The sequence below is a fragment of the Apus apus genome, chromosome 2 (genome assembly GCF_020740795.1).
Source record: "Apus apus isolate bApuApu2 chromosome 2, bApuApu2.pri.cur, whole genome shotgun sequence".
Taxonomy (NCBI): domain Eukaryota; kingdom Metazoa; phylum Chordata; class Aves; order Apodiformes; family Apodidae; genus Apus; species Apus apus.
In genome coordinates this window covers 137,789,570-137,807,293 of record NC_067283.1, presented here as the reverse complement: position 1 = coordinate 137,807,293, position 17,724 = coordinate 137,789,570, and the positions used below count along the sequence as shown (strand labels likewise).

Sequence of the window (17,724 nt, the reverse complement as noted above, 5' to 3'; positions counted from 1 at the left end):
CTAGGGTTTTAGGGTTTTTATTATATAGTATATATTGTATCATTATTTATCATCATCGCCATTGTGTGCTAATTAGCTGTGCTGCACTAGTGTTCTTTTTTATTGCAAATAAGCCCATATAAAACCAGATGGAAGGTCATCACCTCTGTCCCCTGAACCTCAGAAGCATCATTGACCTGCCTATCAGAGGTCAAATGGCCACAGACCTGATCATTTTCATCTGGATAGAAGAGAAAGGCCCAAGGTACCAAGCACAACTAATGTCCAATAGCAGAAGGCCTGGATTTACACTTGTAATAGAATTTTACTAAGTAGGAAGTGGCTTCATGGCATGGAAATAGAAACCAAGCTGCAGACTGTCCTTTATTTGAAGCCTGTTTATTACCCTGCAAAAATCTGAAAGAGCTAATCACCTGCAATAGATAATCCCATACTGTTCTCCCTCCTCCAGCTAGCTGGACTCAAGCCCTTTTTGAGCTCCCCCTTCCCTAAGTCTCCTTCTGCCATACCCAGGTCTCCACAGACAAGTCTAACAGCTAAAACTTCTCTACCATGTCTCAGTCTTCCTGGAAGGCAGCAAGAAAGGGCACGGCTCCTCCAGCAGAGGTTAGAAGATAAAGTACTATTATCTCTGGTTCTTCCACTTGAGAGACTAAGAAACAGAACATCACCTGACTCTTAACATGAATTAATCACCATGAGTCTGCAACATTTAGCTCCTTCAGGTTCAAGTCCGCTGGCTATTGCCTTTATAAATAAGGACAGACATTAACAGAGTATAAATGTGCATTTATGCTTGAAATATTTTAGGAATTTGTAATCTAAAAATAAAAATTAATTCACTGCTAATAACGTAACATAGTTATTATGTCATAACAAGTTTCCATGCTTACCACATCTCCAGTGATTTACAGATTCTCTTTATTTTTCTTTTCCAACCAAGCACAAGGATATTTTTGACTGCTAGAACACTTGAGCTGGAAGCTGAAAGTCAGGTTAGATGCTTACTCATCAATTAGTAATGAGGATCTTGCAGGTCAGGTTCTGCCCCAGTGTCAGCTGTCAAGTTACCTTTCCGCAGACATGTTAAATACACACCCACATCCACACCCTCTATTTGTAGGAATAAATGTAACTGCTTCTATCATGGGAGTTGAAAGGTTACTAGACAGGAGGAGGACAGGTCAGGAAGAGGACTGAGATCTGCTCTTCTTTCGAATTAGTTCTAATGACAGTGGCCAAGAAATCCACTCACTGTCCCCACAGCTGTTAACACCTTACCCTGAACAGGAACCCAGGGCTCTTGTGAACAGCCAATATGATCATTAAAACGAAGGCAATTCCATCTTTTTGCTTTGAGGAACTCCTCAATGGGATTAAAGGTATGAAGGAAATTAAGTTATTCCAGGTCAACAGGCAGCAATCACAGAGAAAAGAGCTCTCCTGTTGGTGCTCAAATTTGAGATGAAACACTGATTTGGGAGGGAAAAAAGCTACTACTCAGCATTGGTTGCAAGGGATAAACCTCCCTCCCCTGCCACACACATGGATGCTGTATCTCTCCTGGATCCTGCTGATAACATATACTTCTGAGGCATCTTGTGTTATGAACACAGACAGTGCAGACATGCTATGCCAGCCTTCTCTAGTATTTCTTGTTTCCTGTAAACACCACAGGGTTCCACACATTTAATTTGCTTTATATCTTCAAATGTAGTTCACTGATTTTGGGAATGTAAAAGGAATGTACTTAATTCAAAGGAAGTTTATGAGCACTCTTACTTACAAGGTCTTTTGGGGATGAGTTATTTCATAGAGAAGGCCCATGTGAATAGAGTAAAACAAAGATTATTTCTTTCTCAGCTGCTCCCCTCCAAACCTCTAATTCCCACCAGAATGGATGGAATATGCACAGGTCAAAGCCTCTGTTACTATTCAAATCCATTTCTACCTGTGAGCACGACAAAACTTAAAGTTCTCCTGCAAAGGCAGCTGGCAGTTGAGACAACACCATCCTGAGGCAAAGCAAACTTGTTTCTGTCTTGCAATCTGTTTCTGGGACTGATGTAAGTATATTCTTATTATAAAGGAGTGAGTCTGGTCCCTAAAGATTACAAGAGGCAGGAAGAGAACTTCCCAGGTTCCTGACAACATTCTGAGTCTATGCATCACTTCATATTAGTGTTTGTGCAACCAAAAAGATCTCACAACAGGATTAGTGATACTGGTAAAATTAAGCACAGCTGCATTTGCAGAACTAGGGGCAAAATGTAAAGTTGTAAAAATGCTGAAAAGGCATCATATTTGTAAAGCAATTCTCCATTTAACCACGTTTAACCTTGTTATCATCCATATAACATACTCCCCTTTTCTCTTTGGAAGGAGATGCATTGGTTCCATAGTATTTAGCTGCTCTTTTTGAATTAGTAAATATTTCTTTTACAGCCCACAGGGACAGCCCTGAAACATAAGGAGAAAAACAACTCTGCTATTCAGAGAAAGAAAGACAGAAAATCACAATGGATGCTCTCTGAGAGGCTTTGCTTAAAGCAGGACAGAAACCCAGAATGGCCAAGGAAGGCCTATCAAAAGACAGAGGAGGGATAGAAAATGTGGGAGACAAGTCTTTGATATCAAGTGATGTTGTGATGGTTTTCATCTCCAGTGCTGGAGATGCTGGACTCAACATTTAAACAGATTGACTGCTACTGTGCACTGACACCAGCATAAATCCCTACAGCACAGTAAGCTTTACCATGACATCTACAAGAACAATTTTAAATTCCATATTAAAACTGCATCGTACCACCAGACTCAGACCTCTGCAGCTTCACTGGTTTTTGACAGGGTTGTACAGATGTGAGCTTATTACTTTCTCTTCCCAGTCGTGCTACCTGAGAAGGTTACCGCCCCATGACAAGCCAGCTCAGCTGACCATTCTGCACATCATTTCAGCTGTAAAAAGTCTTGGGGTAAGTCTCTTTCCAGAAAGTGTTTGGGGAGTAACACCCAGAAGGTGGAGAAGAAACAGAAAAAACTGTGTACCCACATCCTTGTGCAGTGTGGCCACTCTTCTGAATTTGGAGAAACCTTTTTTGCTACCTGTTATTTCTGAATTTTGCCCAAAATAAACCAGAATTTACTAACATTGTTTCCCTTTCTTATTCTAAAGTTTTATGAAGCACCATGTAATTTCCATGAAATTATGAACTTCATCAACTGACATTACAGGCAGATACAACAGCTTCAAACTCACTTGGAAGAAAAATACAAATAAAAGAAAATCTTAGTAGTTTATTGAGTTCTATTTGAGGAAAGATGTTTTTGCCCCCAAATGTTTCCTGTTACTCTGACTAAATCTATTAATTTACCATAATGTGAACAGCACCTGAAGCTCCATCAATCAGTATGAACATTGCTAATACTCACATTAGCTTGTATGGGTTTAGCCTCTTTCTAATCTTTATTCTTCAAATGTGCTTTCACAGGACAAGTCATTATTACTAAGGATATTATTACGCATAGCCACATTTAAATTATTTTTCAGACTCCGAACTGCTTTTGTTACACACACATATAATGCAAAATGGAATCAGGTTTTTTCAAATTTGCTAAGAATAGGAGCCTATTAATGAAACTGTAGATTGGGCACTAGCATAAAGACATTTGAGGGAATAGAGGCAGAGTATACCCAACAGGACTGAGTTTTGTCTTCACCTGCTGTCATCAGAACATGTACTCAGGAACTGCAGAGCTAAACCTTATGACGGATAATATCAATGCACCTCGTACCCCAGAGGCTTCTTTTCAGTGTCTGAGGAACACATATGCTGGAGCCATCAACATGCTGTGACAGAACAATCTCCATCGTCGAGTCCAATGAGTCTGGCTGTGTGGTGGGTAGGCAGTTAGTTAAGTCAGTGTCAAAGAAGTTGGGGAGTACAGATGTGTCAGATTTATTGAGGCTTAAAGTTCATTTGCCACTGTTTAATTCAGTCAGTATGGCAACTGCCATACGGAAGTGAGTCATGAGTCAGCAATCAGGGCTGAATCCACCCTCTGCATGCCAAGTACCACTACGTTTTGACCAACAAGTTAGCCACATCAGCAGATTTTTGTGCAACAGCCTGAGAGTTAACTACCCAAGTTCTGAACCAAAACATTCCCGCTGGTAAAGGAGACACTGGTGCTGTTCTTGAGTAGACTTAGTCTGATTCTTCATTGAGGTCACTGTATGTCTGCTATGCACTTAGTTCTGCAAGAAGAGCCTTGCATGTGTAACTCACATGTTGCCAATGGGTACGTTACCTTTATGACTTAGACATGACTTAAATTAAGACATACTTATTTATTCTTCCAGTCATTCAAGATATATTCAATCAGCTTTACAGCCTCAATGTGTCTTGAAGTAGCGAACAAAACATTTTGGAGCTGCTGGCTGAAGACCCAAACAGCTATGTACTGATAGGAGAATGGGTGGAGGCTGCAACCTCAGCTCATTCTGGAGTTGCTACTCTATGAGCAGCCTTTGATGGCCATGCCCTTCCATCTGTATTTCTGCTTACTGACTGCCCACCCTGCTACAGGGGGCAAGAAGATTTACCAATACTGGAATAACTCCGTTTCTGTCTCCCTTCATAACAAGAAGTATAAAATCTCCGGTGGTTACACAGGCTAGTCTGTCCATACAGATGGGAGTCAGAAAAGACTAGCTGTTGCCCTAGAATGAGTAAAAGGGTAAAAATGCAAAGGTTTAGGACACATTAACTGCATATCCAAGATACAGCTTTAATGCTCTCAATTCACAGGAGTGTTGTGACATGAAATTGTTCACAATCATAGCACATAACTGTAGAATTACAGAAACATTCAGGTTTGAGGGGATCTTTGGCATGGACGTCCTCTAATTCCTTGCTCATTGAACACAAGACAGATCCCAGTCTGGCATTTCAGGCTCCCTGGGCGAGAAGGGTCCGACGCAGCCCCACCCCCCACCACCGCCCGCCACCCCCCCCCCCCCCCGCCGCAGCTCCAGGCACACAGCACCACGGACAGCGCCCCGCACGTCAGGATGGCCGAGCGGTCTAAGGCGCTGCGTTCAGGTCGCAGTCTCCCCTGGAGGCGTGGGTTCGAATCCCACTCCTGACACCTCCTTTTTGCGGCTGCCCCTGGCCCCTCGCCATCGCTGCTCCGCAGGGCTCGGCTCCGGGCCGCTTCCCTGCCATGGAATCAGCAGCCGCTTGGGTGCAGGACTTGGGACACCAGCACCAGCCTGGCCAGGGAGACCAAGCCAGGAGATGCTGCTGCTTCTCCTGCGGGACAAAAAAGGCCTTGTGCAGGGACCCGGGGACATTGCACCGTTGGGCTGTGACATTTAGCAACACACCCAAAAGCACCTGGACTGTGCACCTGAGCTGCAGTAACAGCAGGCACAAGTGTAATGGGAGAGGAGGGGCTGGGGAGCAGCCCTGCAGAGAGGGATCTGGGGGTGCTGGACGGCAGCAGGTTCAGGAGGAGCCCCCTGGGAGCCACAGGGCAACTTGCATCCTGGGGGCATCAAACACGGCACCACCAGCCCATCCAAAGAGGTGATTGTCCTGCTGTCTTCAGTGTTGGTGCAGCCTCACCTTGAGCACTGAGTGCAGTTCTGGGCCCCACAGTTTAAGAAGGATGTGAAGGTCCTCAAATGCCTCCAGAAGAGGCAGCAAAGCTGGTGTACAGAGCTGGAAGGAATGTCCTATGAGGAGCTCCTGAGGACTTCGGGCTTGTCTAGTGTGGAGACAAGGGGGCTGGGAGGAGACCTTAAGGCTCACTCGACAGCTTCCTGAGGAGGGGAAGGAGAGAAGGAGGTGCTGGTCTCCTCTCCCTGGTATCCAGTAGCAGGTCATAAAGGGAATGGTTCAAAGATGTGCCCAGGGACTTCAGAGTGGACATTCAGAAGCATTTCTTTCCTGAGAGGGTGGTCAAACGCTGGAACAGGCTTCCTAGAGAGGTGGTTGGTGCCCCAAGCCTGTCACTTGGACAACTGCACGGTGCCCTTAATAACATGCTTCAACTCTGGGTCAGCCCTGCATTGGTCAGGCACTTGGACTAGATGACTGTTGTAGGTCCATTCCATTCTAAAAAAGGGGGTGTCTTAAATTAAAATAGATCTTATTTTTTCAGCCTAAAGAAAGGAGCAGTTCAGAATCCAAGCCCCAAAATCTGGTGGGGTTTCTGCTTCCTCCCCACCACCAGGCCTGCACTAGACCCACACCTTCTGTGCACTAGCTGTGGTGCTGGATGTCAAGCTATATGTTGCACTGACAAAGCAACAATCATTACTCCTGTGAGCTGGTCTTCTGCTGCTTTATTGAGTGGGACTCACCTGCCAAGCCACCACCTGGAAATCTCTGTCACTTGATTAGATAGCAAAAGCAGGGGAGCGAGCAGAGCAGAGCATGAGAGGGAAAAACCAGAACGTCCCTCCCACTTTTGCCAGAGGTGAGCTGTTATTTTTTACTCCAGATGCTTCCTGAAACTACAGCTTCCAGCTCCAAACTGGATGGTTTGTGGGTTTTGTCTTTTTTTTTTTTCTTTTAACTTGTTCTCCTTAATACTTTGTATATTGCACCTGTTTCTGTTTTGTTAAAATTTAAAAACCTCTCAAAAGTACACATGAATCAGAAAATTAATGAATTTTTCACATTATGTATTTAGAGTTAAGCACACATTAAGTGACATTCTGGAACACAAAGGATTTTTAGCACCATAAATGTTCAATGTCCAGCACTGTTCAATATCCAGCACTGCAAATGCTCAGCAGACATGCAATAATGACCTCTAAACACACATAGCTAGACCATTAGAAATTTGCAGCTAAAAAAGATGAATTAATGAACTGTTCCGGAGAAAGAAACAGACTGAGGGAGTGTTTTAATTACAGGGTATTAACACAGACTCTGACAAGGGTAACTAATGCTTTCCACCTGCAAATACTACCAAACATTCTTTGAGTAGATCTGCTTATCTACCCAAAATACTACACTGACCACACGCTGTATTCAGAAGGCATCTATCTCTGTCTCCAGAGCCTGAACCCATGGGGTGGTGTTGACCCTTTCATTCATACTGGGCAAGCAGCACTACAATCCATCAACATATACAGGGATGTTTTGCAGAACATCCTCACAGAAAGCAACATTAAGATCACTATCTCCTGAACTGCTAATGCTAATTCAGTATTTAATTCCAGGTTCCAGGCAGTATTTCTACCAGTATTGAAATCTGGAAAGCAGCACATTTGCCTGCTGTGAACACACAGCAAGTCCAGCATTTTTGGGGCTGCCAGACACACAACAAAATCAATAAGCAGGTGCCTAAAGCAGTGATCCACAACTGTAAGTTGCAGGGTGCAGGGCTGGCTGGTCTTCCCCTGGCATCCATTTTGGATGAAACCTGAAAACAGTGCATGTCATCAGCAAAACAGCAACTTGGAAGTCTAGAACCTCCTTAGCTTCATTTCAATTACAATGTGAATATTGAGATCATATAAATAGGAACATATGTACCTTCAGTTTAAGATGGTTTAAGCATCCTAGAAAACTTCTCTTCACTAATCTATTCACTGAAGAGATGATGCATTCAAACACATATTCAGAACTGTAGCTTTTTTCTACAGTCCCTTCATGACTCTAGTTTAATCCCCACTGAGAGACTTCCACGGGAGGAGAGAGAGAACTGCACAAGGTTCTGGCCACCATTCAGGCCAGAACTCCCTCATTCTGATGGGAGTTCACAGGTTACTTCAGTGGTTGAAGGATTTTATCCCCTGATTCAAATCTCCATTTTGGACAAGGCTACACAGGAATTGCTGGACTTAGGAAAGAGAAGAAATGTAACATGATGCACAGAGTCCCAGGTTAAAATGTCTTCACTCATGAGCTCTGTGTAGCTTGTAGTTAACAGCATTTCCTTTCTAGTAACACACTATAACGGGTGACCTAGGTATGCAGATGTTATTAATTTGAATTTTCAATATAATTACCCAATAAAACACAATATTCTGTCGACTCTTCCATATTCACAAGCTATAATAGTGGATGAAACAAAAGAGGGAGGGGAGGGGAAGGGCTAAATCCAAGGCCATCATTAACAACTAAGACCATAGGATTTCATCAAGATATCTCTGTAGAAAGTTCAATTTCTTGTTCTCCAGCAGATTATTTATCCTGAATTAAAGGCGTGCACAGATTGAAAAATCTGCCAAATCCTTTGTTACTATGTAGGTTACAGTCACTAATAAAATATGCACCAAATTGAGGCAAAGCACAGAGTAACTGATAGTAAGGATTTCTATGAAGACAGTCTCTTCCTATAAAACAGCTTTCAGAAACTTTCAGGAGATGGACTAGAGAGAATCTAGAGAGGTGAATAGGAAAGAAGAGGGAAAGAAGAACAACTATTTTAGAACCTCCTGTCAGTATGAATGTTAGCTATTTCAAAATTACATGCCAATATCTGCACTCTTTTATATACAAGCTGTTCACTGAGCCTAGGTTCAAACTCTTAATTTAAATATAGTCAACCCTATAGTCCATTTAAAACCAAAATAATCACATTAGCTAGACAAGATGTCCAGACTTAAATGACTTTCATTATTAAAGGAAGAACATGATTCACTTCTTTGAGATTAAAATGACATGCATCTTAGCCATTGCTAGTCACAAGGACTGAGGCCAAACTCAACATTCACATATGAGGCAAATATTTCCTATGAGAAAATCTCACAAGGCAAGACATACAGAACCACAACCAGCTCAGAAATCTTTATCTCTCTGGCGTGGTTCATGAGGGGGTACTTCTGGCAGGTAAGATACACAGAAGGACAATTTTTTTTTTTTAATTTTTTATTTTTAAGAAAAAACAAACATATTTCAGGATGTCAATGCAAACAGGAGGTAAAAGGCACAGAAGGATCATGTGTTTTACCAAAGGGAAGGTTTTTTCCTGCAAGTGTCTATTATATACAGTGTCTCAATTAATAAGGCATAAGGATACCCTGTGTAGCAGCTGCAGCCAGAGCTGCACCTTTGAGCAGAGCCCTTACTGACCAGAAGGGGAAAGAACAGAGGCAGACCCCATGCCCTATGTGAATCCTGAAGAGGTTTCAGGGAAACAGATAATTCTACCGGCAAGCCAGGCTTCTACTATTGCCAAATCTGCACCATCATGCATGAGAAGACATTGTCACATAGTATGTTTTCATTCATATAAAATTTTCTCCAACAGATGACTGGCTAACACCAAACTTTTCTCATTCTGGTTTTATGAATGTTGCTGATGGACTAGAGGAGAATACAGCAAGGTAGAGATCCTCTCATCATATGCTCATCACAAAGCATACTTGGTGCCTAGTTCTGATCAGTGCTCATCACTCAGCATGAGCCACTGTATGACTTGAAACTGCTTCCAGTATTTCTCTCCTGACACCAAATCCACACATCACTTTGAAAAGAATTAAAAATAATTAGAGGAAGTTCAGCCAAGTATACACTAAGAAGGTGGTCACTGAAAGAGTTTTGAGATATCTCATTCCTTCTACTGCTCATTAATGGGTATGACAATGTATTTCCAAGACTGTGGTCTTCAAAGATTTTTTTTAAGAAACAGAAATAAAAGGAATAATCACGATACCATGGCTCACCTGATCCCTTTGTCATTGAAACAAGCCTACACTGGCAGTTCAAAGCATGTTTGAATTTGCATTTATCTTATTGAGAAACAATCCATTACCAGTAGCTAATGATCTTTTTGCCCTAATGAATCTGTCTTGAAAGGAATCTACCTGGGGCTCTGTGCTGTTCACAGTTATTACAACACGAAAGTTGCGCTAACTCTGCTGAGGACATTGTCTCTGATGACAATTAAATGTCAGCCTTATGAACTGGAATCAATTCAGACAGTGCAAGTCTATCTTCATATTAAAGATGATGCACACAGAATCTCTTCTCTCTGCAGGGGTCCTGGTTCTCTGCTGGCACAAGTCACCCTGCAGAGTGGCAAGCCCAAAGGGCAGCTATGGCATGAGGAAACATGGGTGCCTGGAAAGTGAAAATAAGACACAGATGTTTCTGACAGCATAGAGACACTTGTGACAGCACAGGCAGAAAGCTACCTGCTGCCAGCCAAGCTTGCACATGGATCTCCCATGGACAGGCATCATCACAATATGGGGCAGCTTGTTGTTATTTCTGCTGCTAGTGTGCTCTGTAACACATGCTAATGATAGAACAAACAGTATTCATCAGTAAGTATGCCCATTATGAAGCCAAAATCTTGCTCCACTTGCAAAAGTCACATGCCCCTCTGAACGGGGGATGCTCTCATTTACTGGTGGGCCAACCCACTGGCTGTTCACTGCTAGAAATATTCATTCTTAGCTCAGAGTGGTAAACACACTTGTGTTTAACTGGAATTAATTTATTTTCCTGTTCCTTCAATGCTGCTGCTAGGCTCAGGCAGCTCCTGCTCTGCCCAGCACAGCACTGCATTAGTGGATGGTCCCACTGCTGCTGTTGCACAGCTACAGACTCCTCACCAAAGCACCCAGGTACTTTAATGCCTCCCCAAAGAGGAGGGCCCACAAGCTTTACACCACACTACCTCTAAGAAAACAAAACTAGGTGCTTTCCCACCTTTCTTTCTCATTCACTAAATGGATGAGCAGAGCTGTTGCAACCTGTGGCAACCAGTGCTGGGCAAAGCAATACATACCCAAGCAACAGCAGCACCAAGATCCCCTCTTCAGTATCTAGTGCAGGGTTTGCTGAGTAGCAGGAACAACAAATACCTCTGTGTTGCCACAAGCAATTTTCCTTACCTCCCTTTTTATATGAGAAACACTTAAGTTTCAGGAGAGAATATTATAAACATCAACTGGAATATAACAAACTGTAAATGGCTATAAACCTGCCTCTTTATCTGACCAATTTCTGTTGAAGTAAAATAAAAATTATAATGTCTACATAAGGAAAGTTACGTAAGTAGGCGAGTGAGTTCAAAAACAAAACACAGATCTCAGAAAGTTATACTCACCTGTCAAAGCAAGTAAACTACCAGATAAAAGGAAGGCTAGGTATGAGTATGATTAAAGACTTATTTTTTTCCCCCAAAGAGCACAGATTTAGACTTGCTGAAGTCTGCATATTTAAAATACACAATAATAAAAATGAGCTATTGAGTCATCACCAATTATTTTAAAAGAGCAAGTTGTTTATTTATAGAGAAATTGACATTTATAAAGAAAGAAAAAAGACTCAGAGTTGAAGAAGCAGCAGTCTTTGTGGTGAGGAGGTTTTGCTTTGTTTTTCCAACTTAAATTTACTTTACCTCCATTTCTGACTTCAGAAGTATCACATGTCAAATCTTCCCTTTTTGGCTTCTCCTACAGTGGCCTTTAGAATTTGTGGCAAACTTTTCACACACCTTAACAAGATGTCAACCATTAATATGATAAACCTATTTATTGAACAGGTGAAACTAAACTGAAGTTATAACAGAAACTGAAGCCTCCCGGCTGCCCAGTGGTCAAATGTCACAAACATCATCTCTTTGGATAATGTCAGGTCCCCAACAACTGGACTAAACACAGATAAAATAAAGAGGAAGCTTTGCTGAGTTTTGGTAGAGAAGAGGTGAGCACAGGGCACCAGTCTGTTTTGCACTTCAGTGGCTGAGCCCCACCTGCAGCCCTGGTAGATTGGCCTGGGGACACCGGTGTTGGCCAGATTTTCAGCATCTCCACCAAGTTACAATGCTCACAGGAGAAACAAGGCTCAATGTCAGGATGATTCCTGGGATACTCTACATGGATCGCAGGCATAGCTGCAATGCTTTACCCTCCTCTCCTAAATAACCTCTCCTCCATAAATGGACTTACTCCTTACCTGCAGCCTAGCCCAGTACCCTCTTACACACCAGAACATCCATGTTGGATCAGACCAAAGGTCAGCTTAGCTCAGCATCCTCTGGGACAGTGGCCAAGACCAGCCCCAAAGGAGAAATCAATACAGACAGTGGGAACCTGTAGGATGAAGCTTCCCTGCTCCTGGGAATTTGGGGTTCAGTGGCTTCGTAATGTAGAAAGTATTTCTTTGTGTTTCATGGCCTTCAACAGAGTCACCAAGACTGGTGGAGGCCTCTGGGGATCCTTCAGTCCATGCTCCTGCACAGAGACAGCTCAGAGCCATATCCATTCCAGTTTTGATTATTTCCCAGGACGGAGACCAAACAACCTCATGGCAATCTGTTCCAGTGTTTGACCAGCACTTGTCATACTGAGGAACAAAAGAATGTCATGATAAGGCTTAAGCCACTGATGGTTTCACTGTGGTTATTTAATGCAAAAAGTATATTAGAGTTACGTTACAGGTGGGAGATCAAATAGGGACAAAAGCTAAGACTGTGTGGTCATCCTCAGGCCCTAATGGAGTTTGTTGCACAGTTTTGGACTGACTTTTGAGAAAGCTCCATTTCTTCTGGAAGAAAACTTGAGTGGTTTTCTACCTTGGTTGAAAGACGGCTAAAAGGGTGGAAGTCACATCCTACTGAGGCCTTAAAAAGATTACGGGGATTAAAGAGAATACAGTATGACATAACAAGCCCTGTAAAAACCTGGGTTGGCTCTTTTGGCTTTGCTATAATGCAGATAGAGCAATGACTCATACACCAAGCGCTGTTCAAAATACATCCTGCACCATATCTACTGGTAAATTAATTATCCCTGCTCCTCAGAACTGCTCTTTTCATAGTGACATCCCTCTAGACACTGAAGAGAACTGAGTGAATTTTCTTCCTGTAATTATGAGAACCAGGAAACAGAGCTAAAATTGCAAGGTAATAGGTGCAATTTCAGCAGCTAGAATTTTAATATGGCTACCTACAGTTGCACAAGATTTGCTATAAAAATTATACTTGTATTAACAATGCAAGGCTTAAAACTGTTATGGAAATGACAAATCAAAAATACTGGCTGTAGACAAACCAGATTCCAGTGCTCTTCTGATAATTGCAATTAGGGAGCTTAACGAAATTCAGTGTATCAGATGAGTTTCAGAATCCCTGCATCTCTGACTAGTACCAACATGACATTTTCCAACAAGTGTGGAGCAAATAGATTAGATCTAAGGATTAATTTTATAGTCTCCCCTTCAGACTGATTTTCTTGTACTTTCTGGCAATATTTAAGAAAATATATTCCAATTAATTGAAAGTCATTTAGTGCTCTCACCAAATTACTCCTCAATGAGTCGGGAGCAGATAAACTTTCTTTTTCCCAAGTGCCTTTGACTTCTTCACTGTACACACAGACATGCACTTAATGAAAACCTTCCATCCGAGTGGCACTAGCTAGACACACAAGGCATACCAAGTTGCTCTTAGGCTTTCTGCCAGAAAGTCAGCAGTGCTAATGCTCTTCTTCATTTACTTTAAAGTGTCAGCAAAACAGGCAATTTATGACCACATAAATATGGAGCCAACAACTTATGACCACTATCTGCAGCAATACAGCACAGACACAGCCGTGCACCTGGTCCTGTTCCCTCGGACTGGTTCATGCTGCCGAACACGGAATCAGAATCAGACACTCTACGTGTCTTCTATACCACTGTAATAAAATAAATCACCAGTACAAGTGTTTAAAAAGGTGTCAGGGAGCAGCATGAATAAATTCTATTAGCTGAAAACGGGATTTGTGCAGATATCTACTATTTACCACGTTGAAAATTTAACCTCAGACCTTATACATACTGGCAGGATGCAGATGCATCACATTGTGAAATGAGGTTTGATTTTTATCAGGATATTGGGATTTTTGTTAGGAAATAAAGATACAGGGAGAAAAACATTTTGCTTTGATACAGTGTTAAGATTGTGGGCAGGGTTTCAAAAAATCTTCCAAAGAGAGAGAGATATCTGAAAAAACTAATTGCCAGAAATATTTGAAAAAGTCTGCAGGACACTACAACAGCTCTCATGATGTGGTTTCAGTTCTGCATCAGAAGGTTTCAGGGATGTATCTGGCAAGCAGCCCCTGCAAGGAAATGTATTTCTGACCAGCAGTGTAGCTATTCTTACATATGAAAGACGCAGCAGAGTCTAGATCATGCCACTTAGCTCTGTTAGGTGCTGATTGTCATAGGTGTGCCTTTTACACTGAAGTTGAAATTACACTGTAGTGGATTTATATTGAGACTAGGTTTCATGTGTGGCAGCACTGGTAATTATCTAATCTACAGACTTTGTCTCCTAAAAATTAAAGAAATCTTACAAAAGTTACTTTTACAGTTGGAATCTAACTGGAACAGTTCTGACAGGACTGGATACATAACAAAACCGAAGATACCTGCAGGGCACCGAGGCCCAAGCTCAGCATGAAATGGGAGCATGAAGAAGTGTTCATCCTTATCTAGGAAGTATCTTCATGCTTTCCTATGCATGAAGAAATGACTGAAATGAGCCATGAGTATGTTTAATTGACTTCATCATTCAGCAAGACTGACCTTCAGTTTATACCTTAACATATTTTTGTTCCAAATGTGTTTCTTTAAAAGCCAAATAACATTTTTCTCATCCTGCATACTCTTGGTAAACAGTATTGTTAAAAAATTCAGGTGAAATCCTGACTTCTAGAATACAAGCAAAAGAATTTCACTGCACTGACTTCAGAAATGCCAAGGGTTTGCTCTTCAGCAGGAGCTTGAACAGGATGTAACAGGGCACACATCTCTGTACGCTGGAGAGCCAAGCCACATATACAACATGATTTCAGTGTCTTGCTCAGAAACTCTGTGCATCCTGAATCTTCTAAAGCATAAGGGAACTGGAAATGTGACCTGAAAGGTGTCTGTGGTTTTCTTTCCTTAGGCATTAATTGCTTGAGATCAGCTGGAGAAGTAAATAAACATGCTAGCATTCCAATGCTAAGAAAAAAATAACAAAAATAATTCCAGTCACTGAGATGTTAGGTTCTCTTTATAATTTGAAGTGCCAGTCACTTTTGAAGAAGGGAGTTACAGTATTAAGGATTTTAACTGAAGTGCAAGTGTCGTTGGTTTTGGCTGAGGTGAAGCCAACTTCTGTAAACTTCTGTAAACTTTCTTCCATGGCCAGCATCCTGGGAGGATTAACTCAATTTATCTGCCTTTGATCCTGACCCCTGCATTCCTGCACCCCAGTGTTCCTGCATCCCAGCTCCCATCTGCTATTGACTCCAGGAGCTGAGTCTGGGACTTTTCAGAGCCTGCCCTGCAGCCTTGGTGGTGATGTGTTACTGAGGGGCAGGGGGAGCGCGATAGTGCTTTTGTGCATATTTGTATATATTTGTAAGTATTTCATCACTACTGTCTCATTAAAGCTGTGTAGTTTAGTTTCCAACCCCTAAGAGTCTCACTCCCTTACTCCTCTTTTCCCTGTAAGGGGAGGGATGGGGGTTAACAAACAGCATCTGTCATTTGTTTCATTGCCAGCCCAGCATTAAACCATGAGAGATTTATGGCAAATCAAATTTTAGTTATCTAACTACTTCATTAGTTAAGCACTGCTACTTTGAGGTTTATTTTCATTATTACCAGAGGAAATAAAAATTGTTAAAACCATCTTCGCTCCAGTAGGAGTAATATTCAGAGAAGTGAGACTCAGGGAAGCTAACAGTGAATAAGGGTTCAAGAAGTGTATGCCTAATGCAGCTACCATGTTGCAGAGGCCCAAGTGCAGAGTGTTGGATGGACCTGGTCACAAGAAGAGCATTAAGAATTTTGGTGATCTGAGTCCAAGTGAGTGAACTGAATGCAAGAGGCAGAAGATGCACAGCAGATGCTCAGACAAGGTAGAGGCAGAGAACAGGAAACTGGGCACCAAGGGATCAGAGGAAGTAGTGTGTGGCAAATACCAAATCAAATGAAAAGAGGAAAACTAAGCAGCTGGAAGACTTGACAGAGGAAACACCTGACAAAGACTGTCAATCTACAGTGAAGCTGAAGTTCTGCTGTAAAATTAAGATATGGAGCTACAAACACGCAGAGCTGTCAAGAAACAGAGAACCTGGCCCCTAACATCCTGGATCAGTTGGCACTGAGGTAGTGTGAACACTTAAGGTGAAGAAGAAAAATCTTCCCTGCTGCTATCTGATGTGAGCAAGCAACCCTTCATAACTGCATCAACACACTCGGGTCCACTTCTCCTTCTTGCTCACCCACACCTAGAGCAAATGCTGCTGCGAGAAGTTGTGGATTATCAGAAGAGAGCCACACTTCTTGTTGGATGGGTGAATTCTGCAATGCAGAGCCCGTCTATGCTCTGAAGGCTTGAGTCACCCCATCTGAATAGTTATGTGATCTCCTAATAAATCTGAGCTCTCATTGAGCATAGCACAGGCTGGAAAAATGGCCAGGTGTGTATAAGGGAAAAAAACTCTTGAAAACTGGAGACTGTTAGTGTAGGATGTTACCCATCCTGCTGCCCTACATACATCTGTATACTAGACTCTGTCTGTTCTGGTTGAATTAGACACCAAGTCCCACAGCTGCCTTATCATTTCACATTATTCAGCCTCCAGGCCCCGAAGCAATAAAACAGTGCATGACATTAGAAGCTCATATTTAGGAAACGGTATTAAACTTAAAAAGAGTCTATGTCAATAGATAATATTTTGCAATTCACTACCATAACAAAGTTCATTAGTAAGAAAGTTTATACCACAACAGAGCAGAAGAGACAATGCATGTTATAGCTATAGCTTCTCTCAAGTAATGTCAATTCCAATTAAAAAGCAAAAGGACCAGAACAGTTAGCACCACGTGAATTTAGGTCAAATGAGATAATTATTTTTCTACACTTACAAATTCCAAATAAAATAACTTTGAGATACCCTCTCAGTGTTCAGCAATGGACAGAGTTTCATGGCCATGCACTGGCTGTGCTTTAGAACCTGGCAGAGGTATAAGAACAAACAAAAGAACAGTCCAGGACTAATGCCAAAACCATAAAATTCAGAAATCATGTGTAAATATAGCCTTTCTGCAGTTAAGGGGAAAAACCAGGCTTTTTTTTATCTTGAAAACACTACAGTCTGTTCATATCAGGAGCCTATCAATTAACAGTATTTCCTTAACTTCCTAATCAAAACCAGATATAAGAACACGAAGTCAGTAACTGTCAGTGACTAAAAAGAAGATACGTCTTCCCAAATCTCTTCATCTTCCTTCTATACCAGTCAAACTCCCTGCCCAGCTTATCCATCCTCTGAGATTATAAACATGACAATACAAGTAGACACTGGAAGAAAGGTTTGTTTTTCTGCTTATCACAGGACTCAAATTACTGCTGACAGACCTGGTCCAAGAAAATTTACTATTACTTTACAGGATGGCTGATTGGAATATGATTCAGAAAGAAATCAATTTGCCTTCAGAAACAACTGCTGTGTTACAAAACTCTTGGCCCACTGGCCAGGGCTACCAGCACTGCCATTCACACAACCTGCACATCCATCACAAAGCACCAAACCAGCCATCAGGACATATCAGAAACTACCAGCTGCACTCACCACCAGTGCCTCAGGCTAGAGTCACACCCTATAAATAAAATGCTCTTCACAAAAGAAGACCACAATAAAAACAAATGCCAAGTTCACATCAGGGCAATCAGGGTGCCTGGAGACTAGAGTCCTTTCCTCTTTCTGTT

General features: G+C 42.0%; 1 protein-coding gene and 1 non-coding gene across 7 annotated transcripts in view; one reads left to right on the top strand and one right to left on the bottom strand.

The window, feature by feature from the left end:
• Positions 1 to 17,724, bottom strand: part of OXR1 (oxidation resistance 1) — a 270,959-nt gene that overhangs the window by 213,246 nt on the left and 39,989 nt on the right. The gene's annotated exons all lie outside the window — the stretch shown is intronic.
• Positions 5,066 to 5,148, top strand: TRNAL-CAG (transfer RNA leucine (anticodon CAG)). Its single transcript has one exon. It is a non-coding gene; the product is annotated as a tRNA-Leu (tRNA).